This window comes from Sus scrofa, chromosome 13 (genome assembly GCF_000003025.6).
Source record: "Sus scrofa isolate TJ Tabasco breed Duroc chromosome 13, Sscrofa11.1, whole genome shotgun sequence".
NCBI lineage: Eukaryota > Metazoa > Chordata > Mammalia > Artiodactyla > Suidae > Sus > Sus scrofa.
The window spans coordinates 51,823,294-51,837,967 of NC_010455.5; the positions used below are offsets into that span (position 1 = coordinate 51,823,294).

The 14,674-nt window shown below is 35.2% G+C and overlaps 1 long non-coding RNA gene across 1 annotated transcript in view; it reads left to right on the forward strand.

Annotated features, from left to right (window-relative positions):
• Positions 1,978–14,674, forward strand: part of LOC102167790 — a 399,031-nt gene continuing 386,334 nt past the window's right edge. The window contains exons 1-2 of the long non-coding RNA XR_002337630.1: positions 1,978–2,089; positions 4,949–5,060. This is a non-coding gene — a long non-coding RNA (uncharacterized LOC102167790). The remainder of the gene's footprint in view (positions 2,090–4,948; positions 5,061–14,674) is intronic.

A 14,674-nucleotide genomic window follows, 5' to 3' on the forward strand; every position in this document is an offset into this window, starting at 1 on the left:
TTAAAAGATTCAAATTAACTGGATAAATATTTATAATCATTTTGATGCATTCTTAGAAGTATGCCCTTTTTGGCATAATATTTTGTAATATTTTGTGTTTAATTTCAGGTTCATTTCATGTTGGCACCTGTTTTCTGGGTGCTCAATGGCACAACATGTGTTTTAGGCTAGTGCCAGTAATGTTTTTATATGGTGTCTTTCATGGTATTTGTAAGGAAATTCTTCTTGTAATTGCAAGGCGGAAGTTGTCTGTAATCCAATGATATGTGCATAATTGTCTATGTTCTCTATAGCCAAAGTTTGATTGTCAGCAGGATTGAGGGTTATGTTTTGGTTCCTTTTTATTTTAATAATTAATTATATTTCCTTCTAATAAAGACAGTTTGGAATGGAGTTTCATGTTTTTATCCCAAGCTCATTTTTTTCAATTTCCTGGTATTAAAATCTATTCCTTGGGAGTTCCTGTCATAGCGTAGCAGAAACAAATTCAACTAGGAACCTTGAGGTTGTGGGTTCTATCCCTGACCTCGCTCAGTGGGTTAAGGATCCATGAGCTATGGTGTGGTCACAGATGTGGCTCAGATCTGATGTTGTGGCTGTGATGTAGACAGTAGCTGTAGCTCTGATTCGACTCCTAGACTGGGAACCTCCATATGCCTTGAGTGTGGCCCTAAAAAGCAGAAAAAAAAATCTATCTTTTTATAGTCATTTGTGATGGAATATGATGGAGGATAATGTGAAAAAAAGAATATATACATATATATGTATGACTGGGTCACTTTGCTGTACAGTAGAAATTGACAAAACACTGTAAATCAACTATAATGGAAAAAAATAAAAATCATAAAGTAAAATAAATTAAAATATTTTTAAAAATAAAAAAATAAAATCTATCCCTTTCAAAAGAATGGAACTTTTAATTATATCAGTTAAAACTGCTCTTTACTTTTGTCAAAGTCCACCTTACTGACCCAAAATGGCAAATATCTATGGCAAGAATTTGATAAATTTTGTATAAAATAATGAACCCTTTTAACTTTCAAACAGATCCATAAAGCAATATTTACAGGATTTATTGGTTAGGTCTGATTACACACCAGAGAGTAGTGCTGTTGCATCATGAGATCCTTGCTATTTATCCCCATGAGTGATAAGCCCATCTGCTCACAAATGCCAAGCTTCCTGGGTCCAGTGATAGGAAAAAAAAGTGCTTGCATCACCTAGACCAGCCCAAGACAGATTAGAAGTTGATATGATTTTCTCTTTGGAGGCTTTTTTCTTCTTTTTAAAAATAAAGAGGACTGAAAAAATGTTGACGGTTTCAATCACCATAATCTTCTGATTTCTGAACACTTACTTTGTGACAAACCTCATACAAGGTGTTTTTCATCTTTTATCTCATCCCAAGTCTGACCACTCCATAGTGGGGTAGGTACTATTTTATCACCATGAATTTGAGGCTCAGAGCGATTACATAATTTAGCCAGGGGTGATACCAGAAGTAACAGCAGACCCATTTACCTGACTTCAAATCCCTGGCAAGTAAATAATGTGCATGTGGCCTCCCTGGAGGAGGGATTCAATAATGGCAGATGTCTGGGGCTTTGCAGCCTTAAAAAGTCATGCCACACTTGCTTTAGTAGACCTTGGCTCTGCCCTCAGAGACTTCCCACAGAGCCGTTTTTGAAGAATGTTTCAAGGGAGGCCAAAGAGTTTAAAGTGTGACTGTAGCAAGGTCACACCTGTCTTTGAATACTGCTTCTACCAGCAGCTTCATGATTCTGAATAAAAGATTTGATCCTGAGTGTCCCCATCGGTAGTGTGGAAATAATGGCAGGATTTACCTCATAGGGTTGTTAAGGGATGAAATGAGGTGAAACCTGTGATAATTTTGACTTAGGCCAGGTGATGAGGGGCCATAGCAGGTGAATATAATAATTAACAAGTTGAGGAGTTAAGTAGCAGACACTACGCGGAGCAAGGGATAGTGGGAAAAATACCAGTGTTGGAACTACACAGAGTTTGATTTATATCGCAAAGCGAATTTTGCAAGTTTGGGGCTCTCCAATGAAAATTTTGCTGAGAAAAGGTAATTCCTCTCTCTTCCAAAGAAATATTATTTAAGCAGGAATGATGAAGGGACTGACAGGAATATTTTTTTATAAAAAGCTTGAATATCTGAATATGATTTTGACAGAGTCTTCTGTTATGCATTTTTATGGCTTGTATTCTGAAATATGGATGTTAAGTTTTTATGTTAGCTCTGTATTGACATGTTTTCTGGGTTCTCAAAGATGGGTATACTGATTTTTAATTCATAAAACTCAACTTGGAATAGTTTTGGCTTCAGGCAAGTCCATAAACTCCATGAGCCTCTGTTTTCTCATATTAAATCGAGACATTAATAGGAGATGGTATATGTAAAATGCTTTGTGCAATGCTCAGCACTCAGTTAATTGTAGGTAACGGTGGCCACTTTACTCTTTTTCATAAAAGCTCTATCACTTGTTTATTCTTTCATTCGGTAAGTTGTTTAAGCCTCTATTGCATGCCAAAAGCAATGCTAAAAGTTGCGGAAAGCGTGGCTCCTTAATTAGTAGAACTTGCTTTCTAGAAGTGGAGAAAAATAAATATACAAGACCATAAAAATAATGATATAATTATAGAAGTTTTGTGATAAGAGCTTCTAACAAAATAAGTTGTTATTTTGGAATAAGTTGTTATTTAGGAATAAGTTGGTGCCCTTCTCTAAAGAGATGTGACTTAGAAAGAAGTTTGAGGAATGGGAAGAGGTAAGCCAGATAAAGAGCAGAGGGGTCACCAGATGCAAAGTTTTGGAGGTGGGAACAAGCTTCACTGTTGTGCCTCTGAGCTCAGAGAAGTGGGCTGGGGCCATAACGCCAGGGTTTCTGAGGAGATGGATTGATACGTAGAAGAGTCTCTTAGGAGGTTTAGTCTGGGAAGTAGTACAATCCATTATTATTATTACTATTATTATTTGTCTTTTCGCCTTTTCTGGGGCCCTTCCCGAGGCATGTGGAGGTTCCCAGGCTAGGGGTCTAATCAGAGCCGTAGCTGCCGGCCTATGCCACAGCTCACGGCAACGCTGGATCCTTAACCCACTGAGCGAGGCCAGGGATCAAACCTGCAACCTCATGGTTCCTAGTCGGATTCGTTAACCACTGAGCCATGACAGGAACTCTGACCCACTGTTTTTTAAAGGTGTCTTTGGTACTATGTGGAGAATAGATTGAAGAGAGATGCGTGAAAAAGTGTTGAGATAGAAGGCACTTGAAAGTGAGTGCAGGTGAGGGATGCTGACAGTGTGGGTTCAAGTAGCAGCAATAGTCCTGGTCAGAAACCTTTGAGAATTGAACTCACAAGACTGCTTGATAGGTCAGGTGTGTGGGAGTGAAGGAGCAGCAGTCCTTGAACTAGTAAGACTCACCTCTCAGTCTCAGTTTGGTTACCTGTAGAAGCAATGACTCTGTATTACTGGTTGAGAGAGAGAGATATATATTTCAAGTCTGTTTAGTCAATTTAGATGTGTGAGAATTGGGTGTTATTTACTTATTTTATTTGAATGAATCCTGTCATTTTTCCAGTATTGTCCAGAATAGTTGAAGTGATTACTGACCAGAAGTGATAGGTGCAAAGACAACCAGGCAAGAGCCAGCCATTTCCCTTTGCAGTGCCTTGCTGCACCAGAATGGACAAAGGGAATAAAGGAAAAATCCTCCATGTTTTGAACCAAGTGGACAAAGCTAATAAAATCTCTACAACCAAATAGCATTATTCTATGAGAATTACCAAGGGCTGTGGGGGAGGGGAGATGGGGAGTCTTTTTTTAAGGGGTACATTTGGAAAGATAAACATGTTCTGGACTGATGCTGGTGGTTGCACAGTAATGTGAATGCCACTTAATGCCACTGAACTCTATGCTTAAAAGTGGTTAAAACGGCCAATTTTCTATGTATTTTGCCATGATTTTAAAAATTGCCAAAAGAGAGTGTATTTAAAGCCTTGTGTTGCCCAATTTTTTTCAAATGGCAGTATCAATCCTTATCAATCCATCATTCAAGGCATAAAAGGTTGTTGGGGCACAGAAACCATGGGCTGATTGATGTTTCCCATTGCACAGTAGCACAGGGCTGTGAAACGGCCAATAGCAGTGGGTCTTTTCTTAACATTTTGATATTTTGTTATTGGTTTTCTGTATTAATTTTCACTTTCTAAATCAGCACTGAAATATTATTTCGACTGCTGGGTTTTTTGGTTTGTTTGTTTTTGTTTGGTTCTCCAACTATTATGCCCATGGCCAGGACCTCAATGACCTCTTTGTTTATGGTTTGAAAGCCATCACTCAGCTGGTTAGTGGTCTTCCCGTACAACAAGCATCACTCAGAAACACATATGTTCTCAGGCTTACCCTGAGGAAGTAGAGACACTATTCTGTTGCTCCTAAACCTCCCTAATCCTGAAAAAGGTGCCTGTTATGTCCTCTCATTCTACTCTCTTCCACCTGCCAGGATACAGCTGAGATGAGAAAGAGGTAGGAACCCATGGCTTGCACCAGTTTTCCTCACCCCGGCTTTCTCTTTTTGCCCCTATCCATGCCTATACTTCCCACTTGCCCATAAAGGACTTTGATAGCCTCTCTGTGGGCAAGAAAGTGACTTTTCATGTCTTTAGCCCACTGTCTATGGTTTTTAATGCTCTGGGACCTCTAATGTTCTGAGGCCCTCTAAAATTTTATGCTGTGGGACCTCTAAGGTTGTTACATGGATCTTCAAAACAAGCTTTAGAAATGCCGTGAAAACTCCTTTATTTTTTTTTTTCTGAAGTGCCTGTTTTCTATGTGTTAAAAGCACTTTGGCATTCAGGTTTTTAACCTGTGCTCTAGTTTCACAAAGTCCATTCAGAAACGTGTATGCTGTCTTTATTGTAGACTTTGCTGACTTTCCCAGAAGCAGCTGAATGCTTAGGAAGTGCGATGGGTTCAAGGAGCCTGGAGTGGCAGAGACAGCCATGAAATAGCTCCAATAGCATCATCCCACCAAGTAAGATTAAATAAAATTATGGTGAAATATAAAGTTCCCCAGCATGAACTCAACCTTCTGGTTTCTGGCTGTGACCAGTCCAGAAAGAACCAAGTTCTTCACTAAGAGATTGCATTGCCTGGTGTTTAAAGGCATGGGTTTGGGAATCAAATGACCTGGGTCTGACCCTCGCTCAGTTCATTCCACCCCTCCTATGATACACTGGAGTGTTATTTCATCCAAGCCTTTTTTTTTTCTTCTTTACCCTTCCTGATAATTATAATGCTCAGTTTACAAGACACCTAGCTCACAGGAATATTTAGTAGTGAGGGTTAAACATGATCATACTTGCAAAGCACTGGGCATTGGTATTTGACCTATAGTAGGTGTTCAATAAATGATAGCTATTATTATTTTCTCCATTTATAACAGGAAAAAAGAATATCATCCATGGCTAATTCATAGTTGGTTGAAAGACCGAAATGATGTCATAAATATAAAATGGCGTTACATATTATAAAAGGTTAGGTTAGGCCAATATTAGGGATTCCTTTGCAATGATTTCCAGGTATCATTCAGTGACTAATAACCGTAATTGTAGAGTACTCAAGAAATCAAAGCCTTTAACGATCTTGGGCTGTGTTGAGTTGTTCTGTGACTGTTGCAGGAGCCCACAGGTTTTTTGGATAATAATCCATGTATTTATCCATTCAGCAAATATTTAATGAGCATCTGCTATGTACAAGACATGATAATAGCATTGTTCTAAGGATATGATGGGTGGGTAAAGCTGCCAGACTATTTTAGGTTTTATGTAGGATAACTGTGAAAAGACTATAGATATCCATCTAAGATCTGAAGTGGATAACTGAATGTAAGAGTCTAAGATTGTAGAAGGAATGAAGTCTGGCTTAGAAATATAAATTCAGGAATAATCAGAGTACATATATTTTACAAAGTCAAACAGTATGATCTAAAAATTTAATTCTAATATCCAAATTTAAAAAAAGATTTTTTTTCCTTAAAAGAAACAAGAGAGCAAGGGATCATATCCTGTTTTTATGCTGAAGTGTTGGGGGAGGGAGAGTTCCAGAAAGGAAGAAAAAAGTCGCTCTGGAGAGCACAAGAAAAAAAAAAAACATTACTTGCCTACTTTCGTAATTTTTAATTTGGCTTTGAGTGGAAAAGAATATTTCATAAACTTAGCTAATGCTTAATAAGTCCCTTCATTTGGACCCTGGTTCCCTACATAAAATCATAAAACAATGAAAAAGTATCCCAAATTATTATATGCTCTTTAGTAGGTAATGTGATAAAGAAGGAAAATAGAAATCACTCCAAATCTTACTGTTAAACATTATCATCATCACAGCATCGACAGATTTTCCACAGTTCCTTTTTCATAAGCTATATATATTTTTTTTAAACATGATTTCAGTATTGCTATATTTTGAGTATACTATTCCATTTTTAGCTTGCTGTTATTTCAGAAGGTTCTCTAATCTTCAAAATAATTATTTTTAAAATTGGGTAAATGTTTGGTAGAGGAGATGTACAATGATCTATTTAACAATTCCTCAGTTACTAAAAATCAAAGTCTCCACTTTTCAATTAAGAGTATGCACATATGTGTTTATAGGCATATATATATTGCATGTATTACATGCATATATGTTTGACGTCATCTAATTATCTTTGAAAAAAATCCTAAAAGTGAAATTACTAAATCAAAGGAAATAAATATCTTAATATGCATGATTAAACTACCTTTGAGAAAGATGATATCAATTACACTTTAAACGTCAGAGAAGAAGGTTCATTTCACAGTGCCTACATGAGAGTATTTGGTTGTTACTTGCTGATTAGAGAAACTATAATAGCACAATCTTTTTATTTTTGCTTTTTAGGGCCACACCTGTGGCATATGGAAGTTCCCAGGCTAGGGGTCACATCGGAGCTGCAGCTGCCAGCCTATGCCACAGTCACAGCAACACAGGATCCGAGCCGGGTCTACGACCTACACCAAAACTCACAGGAATGCTGGACCCTTAACCCACTGTGGGAGGCCAGGAATTAAACCTGCATCTTCATGGATACTAGTTGGGTTCATAACCCACTGAGCCACAACAGGAACTCCTAATAGCACAATCTTGCCTTTGCATTTTTTATTATGAGCAATGTTGAATGTACTTGTGAATGCTGATTTTCTTAGCAAATTTTCTCATAATTTAGCAAATATTTGTAATTTTATATCCTTGTTTCTTATATATTTCTCCTTATTAAATTATTTATAATTTCCAAAACATTGTTAAATAACAGTGGTCCTCGAGGCTGGTGCACAGAAGCAGAGTATCTGGATGCAAGTCTACGGTATACAATACAATAATTATTCTAGAGTAAGTTGGGAAAAAATTATATCAGTTATAGAGCAGATGTTAAAAGAAAAATATAAAATTACACATATCTATGGGTAGTTTAAATATGTCACTTGAAAAGAGATATTTACTCATGTTGGTTTTATCCTGAAGTCATTTTTACCGATCTCAGTAGAGAATGAATGAGGTTTCCTGTGTATTTTGAACTAAATCAAATTAAAGGCTTTTCATCCAAAATGAATTCAGAACAATTCTGTAGATCATATCTTAACATGTATTTCTAGCTGTCACCATAATTTATAAAACCTGGTTTCTTCAACAAATCAACAGAGAAATTCTAAAGCCATGTATTCCTTTTTAACAATCCAAATAAGCATAGCACCATCTTATTGCTAATTTCCTTCTGAACAGCTCACATCTTTGTGATCCTTAACCAAACTGTTTGACCACTTTAAGTCAATAGAAGATGTTTCTGAAGCATTTTTTCACATTAAAAGGGTATATTATAGAATAGCTTTTATATGACCTTAAGTTATTCTTCATAATTTTTGGAATACTAAAAATGTCCTGTAAATTTTATACACATCCCTTCAAATTTGACTTTTCACTTCATCAACAGCCTAGGGAGTGTGTGGTAGAAAATGTAAATGCTCAGTGCTCTGCTGAGACACACATAAATATAGATTTGTTGGAATTACTACAGCTATCTGTCAGCCTCATGGCTTTTGGAGCCAAAATTCCCTAATTCCAAAATTATGAGCATGTGACAAAATCTGATTTATGCTGCTTTGTGAAACTGGGGCCTCCATATATACAAGGTAATAGACTGAAGAAATGGACTTGGGCAAATGAGAAGTGTACCCTAATTCGTCTTTTAGTGCTCATTTGAAAATGAAAGTCTTAGACTCATTCTGTTTTAGAGCTGGAAACATCTGAAAGACAATATATGAATCTTGCGGTTTTAGTCTCCGAGATATTTACAATGGAAATAGAGACAGAAATGTTTTTACTTGGCGTGAGCAGCCAGCCCACTTCGATTTTCTCTCTCCTCCTTTTGCTGGTTGGCAAGCCCACTCCCTCATATTCCACAACATCCTTGTTGTATTAGATTTTAGAGGGAGACTTTGAGTGGGACAGTCTTCCAGTTATATACTCCTAAGAAAATTGTTCAAATTCTCTGAACCTAAGTTTTCCCCTCTGTAAGATGGGGGGATGACAAAAGTACCAAATTAATTGAGTTATCATGTTAGTAAATCGTTTAAGTCAAGAATCTGATGATAATGCCAGTAAATATAACAGATTTCCTCCAGGCTGTAAACCAACTAGAGTTCCATGCAATTTAAAGACCCTCCCCCCAAAATGTATCTATTGCAATCATTTTGCCAAAACATACAGTTATAAAAACACTTTCATAGATATTAATTTCTCTTGTTCATATTAAGTATACAGTTCTAATATAGGGTAGTTTTTCTTTACGTGGCATAAAAGCAGAGTATATAATAATTTTATGTGATAATAGTTATGAAAATTTTAATACTGTTTATATTTTAATGCATACACAAAATATATCTGGCACACCAAACCCTTGATTACATGGTGATGATAAGTTTTATGCATAAATTCATTTAATCAAGGAAAAAAAAAAGGTAGGCTAAAAATAATCAGTAAATAATAGTAGACTGCCATACAAACATGGCAAGAATTTTGAATTTGGTGAGTCATTCTGATTTGGAAAACATTAACCCTGAGGAATGGTAAAGGAAGTTAGAGATGATTATCACTGAGAATCTCAAAAGAGAATATGTAATCATTTTATATTATAGTTAAGGATTCATGTCAAAATAGGGTCTACCAGTGCTTTAAACGGTTCTCTGCATTTTCATTCTCCTTTTCTTAACTCAGTTGTTTGCTTCTTTTCTCAAGCCAAATTCTTTTCACTTTATACTGGCAACTTACAGGATAGATATTTTCTTTCTCCCCACAGGGAAAGGATTTATCTCCCATTACAAGTTAGTCGAGTCCAAATAAATGAAGATTTTTCTGGATAGTCTTCATATTATATAATCCAAGATAGGAGAGTGAAAATGAAGAGTTACAACTCATTTTCTAGATGAGGCAATAACTTGGGTAAACAATGAAGTTGTCAATGTAGAAGAAATTCTAGGCAATCCCAGAAAGCAAGTTTCGGTTTACACTCTTGTCTTCCTCTCACAGGGTCAGTCTCCAGGACTTTGGGCTAAAGAATTCTCATTAAGAGTCTATGGATAAAATAAAAACCTTAGTAATTTGGATAAAAGAATTCAGCCAGACAGTTTCATTTATTGTTTTCTCACAATAATATGAAAGTAAAAGTACAAATCAAAATTTTTTGAAAAAAAATTCTTGCTAATGCCCAGTTGTAATTTTTCAAAATTTTGCTCCAATTTTTTTCCCTATTTATTTTCACTTTTAGCAATTCAAAAACATGATTGAAAATGTGGTTAAGATTTAGTCTGAGGATCTATTTCTTGCTGAAAGAAATACAGCTTTTAGCTTAGGTTTCCTTTTTGAAAAAGCTCAAAGCAAATTTATTGGCAAAAATCTCCCTTTTGCCTAAGGCATAAACGAATGAAATTATGCCATATGAAAGAAATTATTAAATATTTTATTTTGCTTTTTTGAAAAAAGTCATGAGCAAACACTTACAAGGTTCTTCTTTATACTGAAGTTTATTTTTATAAACCTTGGCTAAAGCGTTTCTTGTTCTTCTCTTCCTAATTATGTTTCTTTAGTTTGTCTTCAGTGCTTACTAAAATTCAACAGATAATTAACCAGCCCCATTTTTCCAGGTTACATAAATGTATGATCCTGTACATGCTGCTAAAATCTTAGCCTCATGTCCTTGTCTTTTAATATTGTCTATTATCTCAGCTCTTTTCTGTAGAGGTAATATATATATTTATATAGAGTACTTTCTAGAGAAATGTGTGGCTATTGGCATAATCTTGGTTCCATGATAATTTACATTCTGGAGTAATAGAATTAGGCTTAAGGAATTTCTCACTGAAACACCATCTGAAAATATACATTTACTTTCATCAAATGAATAGGTCCCACTGGTAATTTCTTCTATATTTGATATGTTAGGGTAAAGCACTTCATATTTGAATGACTACCATATGTCATGTACTGTCATGGGCACTTTCTGTATGTTGTCCTCATTAAAATGTCACAACACCTCAATATTATGAGGTTCATCATACATGGGTTTAGGTGGCATATATTTCTGAAAACTTCAAAAACTTCTTTCACAAAACTGGTGGAATATAGAAGATAGATGGTCTCTTAGAAACTGTGTGTATCTGGGCATTTTTCCTTAATCATCCTAATATTAGTCGACTACTAATTTATAGTTACAGATGCCCACTTTGTAAATCATTTTCCATTTTGCTACTGAAATTAGTTTGGGGAGGTGCGAAAAAAGATGGTTTGGACAATATTATTCTGTGCAATAATATGTGAAATGCAAATGATGGTCTTAAGAGGTCACACGCCCATCCCTCACCTTGCTCTAGGTAGACCCATCCAAGATTTGGGACGTAGAGGCAAAATCATGTTTGATTATTTTGCCTGAAGCAACTGTAGAACAAGCTGGAGATGAGAGGCCTGGTCATATTTTTTTTCTAGAGAATTGCTGAAGAGACCAATATCCAAAATCAGGATCGAGGGCCAAAAATTAAGATGAAAATAAGCACAAAGATGGACTGAAATAGGAACAAATAAAAAAGTATTTGGGTTGATTTCTAGTCCTTGAGTGTTACTGATTGTCTTTTGTTGGCATTCACACAAGAGAAGAGTATCCAAGTTTAACTGTCTTAGACTTAGGGTCAGCTTTGAAGTTTATCTTCAATTGGCTTTTGGACTTGAGTTACATGTATTTGGTGTGTATGTGTAAGCATATATGTGTGCTGTGTACATGTGTGCATGCATGTGATATATTGCTAGGTGTGTACTTGTGCACGTGTGTTTGCATGTGTGTTCATGTGTGTATGTGCATGTGTATACATATATATGTTAGTAGAAACTTCTTTTTACTTGCTAGTCTTCATGACACAGAACAGGTATGCTTGCTATCAAATTTTGCTTTTAGGATCTACATAAAATTTTTGGATTTTGACAAATAGCTTGTAGTTTTCAAAATACAAGGTCTATGTTTGGAAGCAGTCTCAAATGTTTTTTTCATCAACTTTCAAAACAGTGATTATATTGAAACATTCAAATGAGCTGTGAATGGATTTTTGATTCTCCCTTAAATATCTGATTAAAATTTACTGCTATTACATTAAGCTAATTTAGAATGCTAAATTATATATTATATAACCATGGATATTATATAGTTTCTTATTTTCCTGATATCATTACCATCACTATCACAGTGTTTGCTTGTGTTCTTTTTGGAGGATTTGTTGATATTTAAGGTCATGCATTTGAGAAATAACTCATTATCTATGACTTTGAGACCGAGAAATGTTGTGCATCAAATTTAACCCGTATAAGACATTCATGAACTTTATATTGACCTGGACCCATGTAGATATGCTTCCATATGGCAGTTTTGATCTTGTCAAGATTCAGAGATACCCGATAGACACAGAAGACCAGATGGGAAGGAGCTTTGCTGACTTGATATAATTAATCTTCTTGGGATTCAAGCATAAAAATTAAAACCATAGTAAGGATTGCATATAGTTTGAATTAATTTAGATGATTTCTTATTAAATAAGTATGATTCCATTCCGCTTCTGAGTAAAATGGAGGGATGGTACCAGATTTTTCATTCCTGTCATCAACAACCAGATTCTGAACAAAAATATAAGAAATGAAATCAGATAAAATATAGCATAAGATGGTGATTTCTAACAGAAAGGAAAAAGAGAAAAAAATCCTATGATTGCCTTAGATTTCTATATTAGGCCCTTTCTAGACAATAGTGGAGGGTAGAACCCTTAAGCCAAAACACAACAGTTTTCCTTAGTTCAGGACACAGAGTTCAGTTTGGTGAACCTGAAGCAGCTGGAGTTGGATGGGCAGAGCATAGGCGAGAAGGAAATCATACTGAGAAAGACCTCCAGAGGTCTCTAAAGGGTTATCTTGAGTCTTTGGCATAATGCTTACCTTCAGGTGCAGGGTGGGAATCCTTGAGGCCACCAAAGGAAGAACACTAGTTCCAGGTAACTGTAAGTGGAGCAATTCCCAGAGGTCTCACAAAGCTGGGAAACCTTCAAGTTCCAACCAGCTAAAATGACACAACCTCATTAAGCAATGGACATTTGGTAGATAGCAAAGGATGACACCATAGTAGTAGGTACAATACACAAGTCCCAAATTCCTAAATCAAAGGTTAGTTAAGTTTTTCGCTATCACAGAAACCTGAGACCCAAAGGATAAAGCTTAACTTTGGCCAAAAAAAATTAAAATCTTTGACTCATATTAAAGAAATAAATATGTAAACATGACACATATTAAAGAAATAAATCTAAACATGCCACGACATTTAAAAGTATCAGAATGTGGTAAAAAAAATTACACCACACAGTCTGCTAGAGGGAGCAGGAAAATGTGACCCAAACCAGAAGAAAAATCATTCAATAAAAATAGACACAGAAATGACAGAGATGACAAGACTTGGGAAGTAGTTATTATAAACGTGTTAAATGATTTAAAACATAAAAGTAGGGAAATGGAATTTATCAAAGGACAACCAAATGCAAATTCTGGAGATTGAAAACACAACTAATACAAAAAATTCACCGAAGTGTTTAGTAGCAGATTGGATACTGCAGAAAAAAAAAAAAATAAGTAGGTTTGAAAACAGCAGTAGAATAGAAACTATCCAAACTTAAATGCAAAGAAAAATGAATTTAATTAATGGAGATGGAGTGATTTATAGGTCAAATTCAGCAGTCTAACTGGAAAAAAGGAAACAGGAGACAGAAAAAAATGTTTAAAGAAATAATGGTCAAAATTTGCCTATGTTTTCTTAGAAGTTTAAACCTAAAGAGCCAAGAAGCTCAATGAACTGAACTCAAAGAAAATTATGACAAGGCACATCATAATCAAACTTTAGAAAACCAATGATAAAGAGAAAAATCTTAAAAGCAGCCAGAGTAAAAGGCATATTAAATAAAGGGCAGCAAAAATAAGAAGCACTCCTAAGTTATCAGAAGTAATTCAAACCAGAATCTAATGAAACATCATTAAAGTGCCGAAAGAAAAAGTATACAGTTAACCTAGACTTCTATTTCCAATGAAGAAATTCTTAAAAAATAAAAATAATTTTTAGACAGATGAAATCTGAGAGAATTTGTTGCCAACAGACTTGTATTTCAAAAAAAAATGTTCAAGGAATACAGAAATTCTATATATGTGGAACAAATGTAAGACTTTGCTTTCTTGGTTTTGAAAATTTCTCAAAGATAATTGACCACTTAAAAATAGAAATAATGTATGGTATGGAAAGAATATGAGAGAATGCAGAGAAAAAAAAATCTATGACAACAAGAGCACAAAGGATGATAGTGGAGAAATGGAAGATTTTAGGTTGTACATGATATAAAGTGATGTTATTTGAAGGTGGATGGTGGCAGGTTAAAAGTGCACACTGTAACCTAGACTAACCACTCAGAAACATCCTATAAAGTTGTATTGTGGTGATCATTGTACAACTATAAATGTAGTAAATCCACTGAGTAATTAAAAAAAAAGTATAGCTAAGAAAATGATAGGTTGAGGGAGGAGATTCATTGGCATTCTAAAAAGAAACCCTATCTGAAAGAAGGCAAGAAAAGAGTCAGAGAACAAAGGACAGAAGTGACAAGCAGAAAACAATGAGTAAAATGACAGAGTGCAGCATTAAATGGTCATGTAATTGGGTATCTTGCTGTTAGCATGTATTTTGATGATCCAACATGATTATTAGTACTAACCATTACTTTCTTTAGTCATACTTGCCCCAAAATACATTTTGTTGCAATAAATTAATGCAGTTACCTAAGGGCACAATACTTGGGGAATGAAGCTCTAATTTTCCTGGGGATTAATTTCATGAAATATTAAATTTTTTAAATCATCAAGTGTAACTAAATTTTACAAAACCAAAGTCACTTGAAAGTGAATAAAATTTCAAAAATGTAAAATGCTTTTCCTATAAAAAAGAATTGAAGAAAAATTTTGAATACCTAGTTGCTGACTATGTATTGTCTGCAACATTGTCCTCAAGTA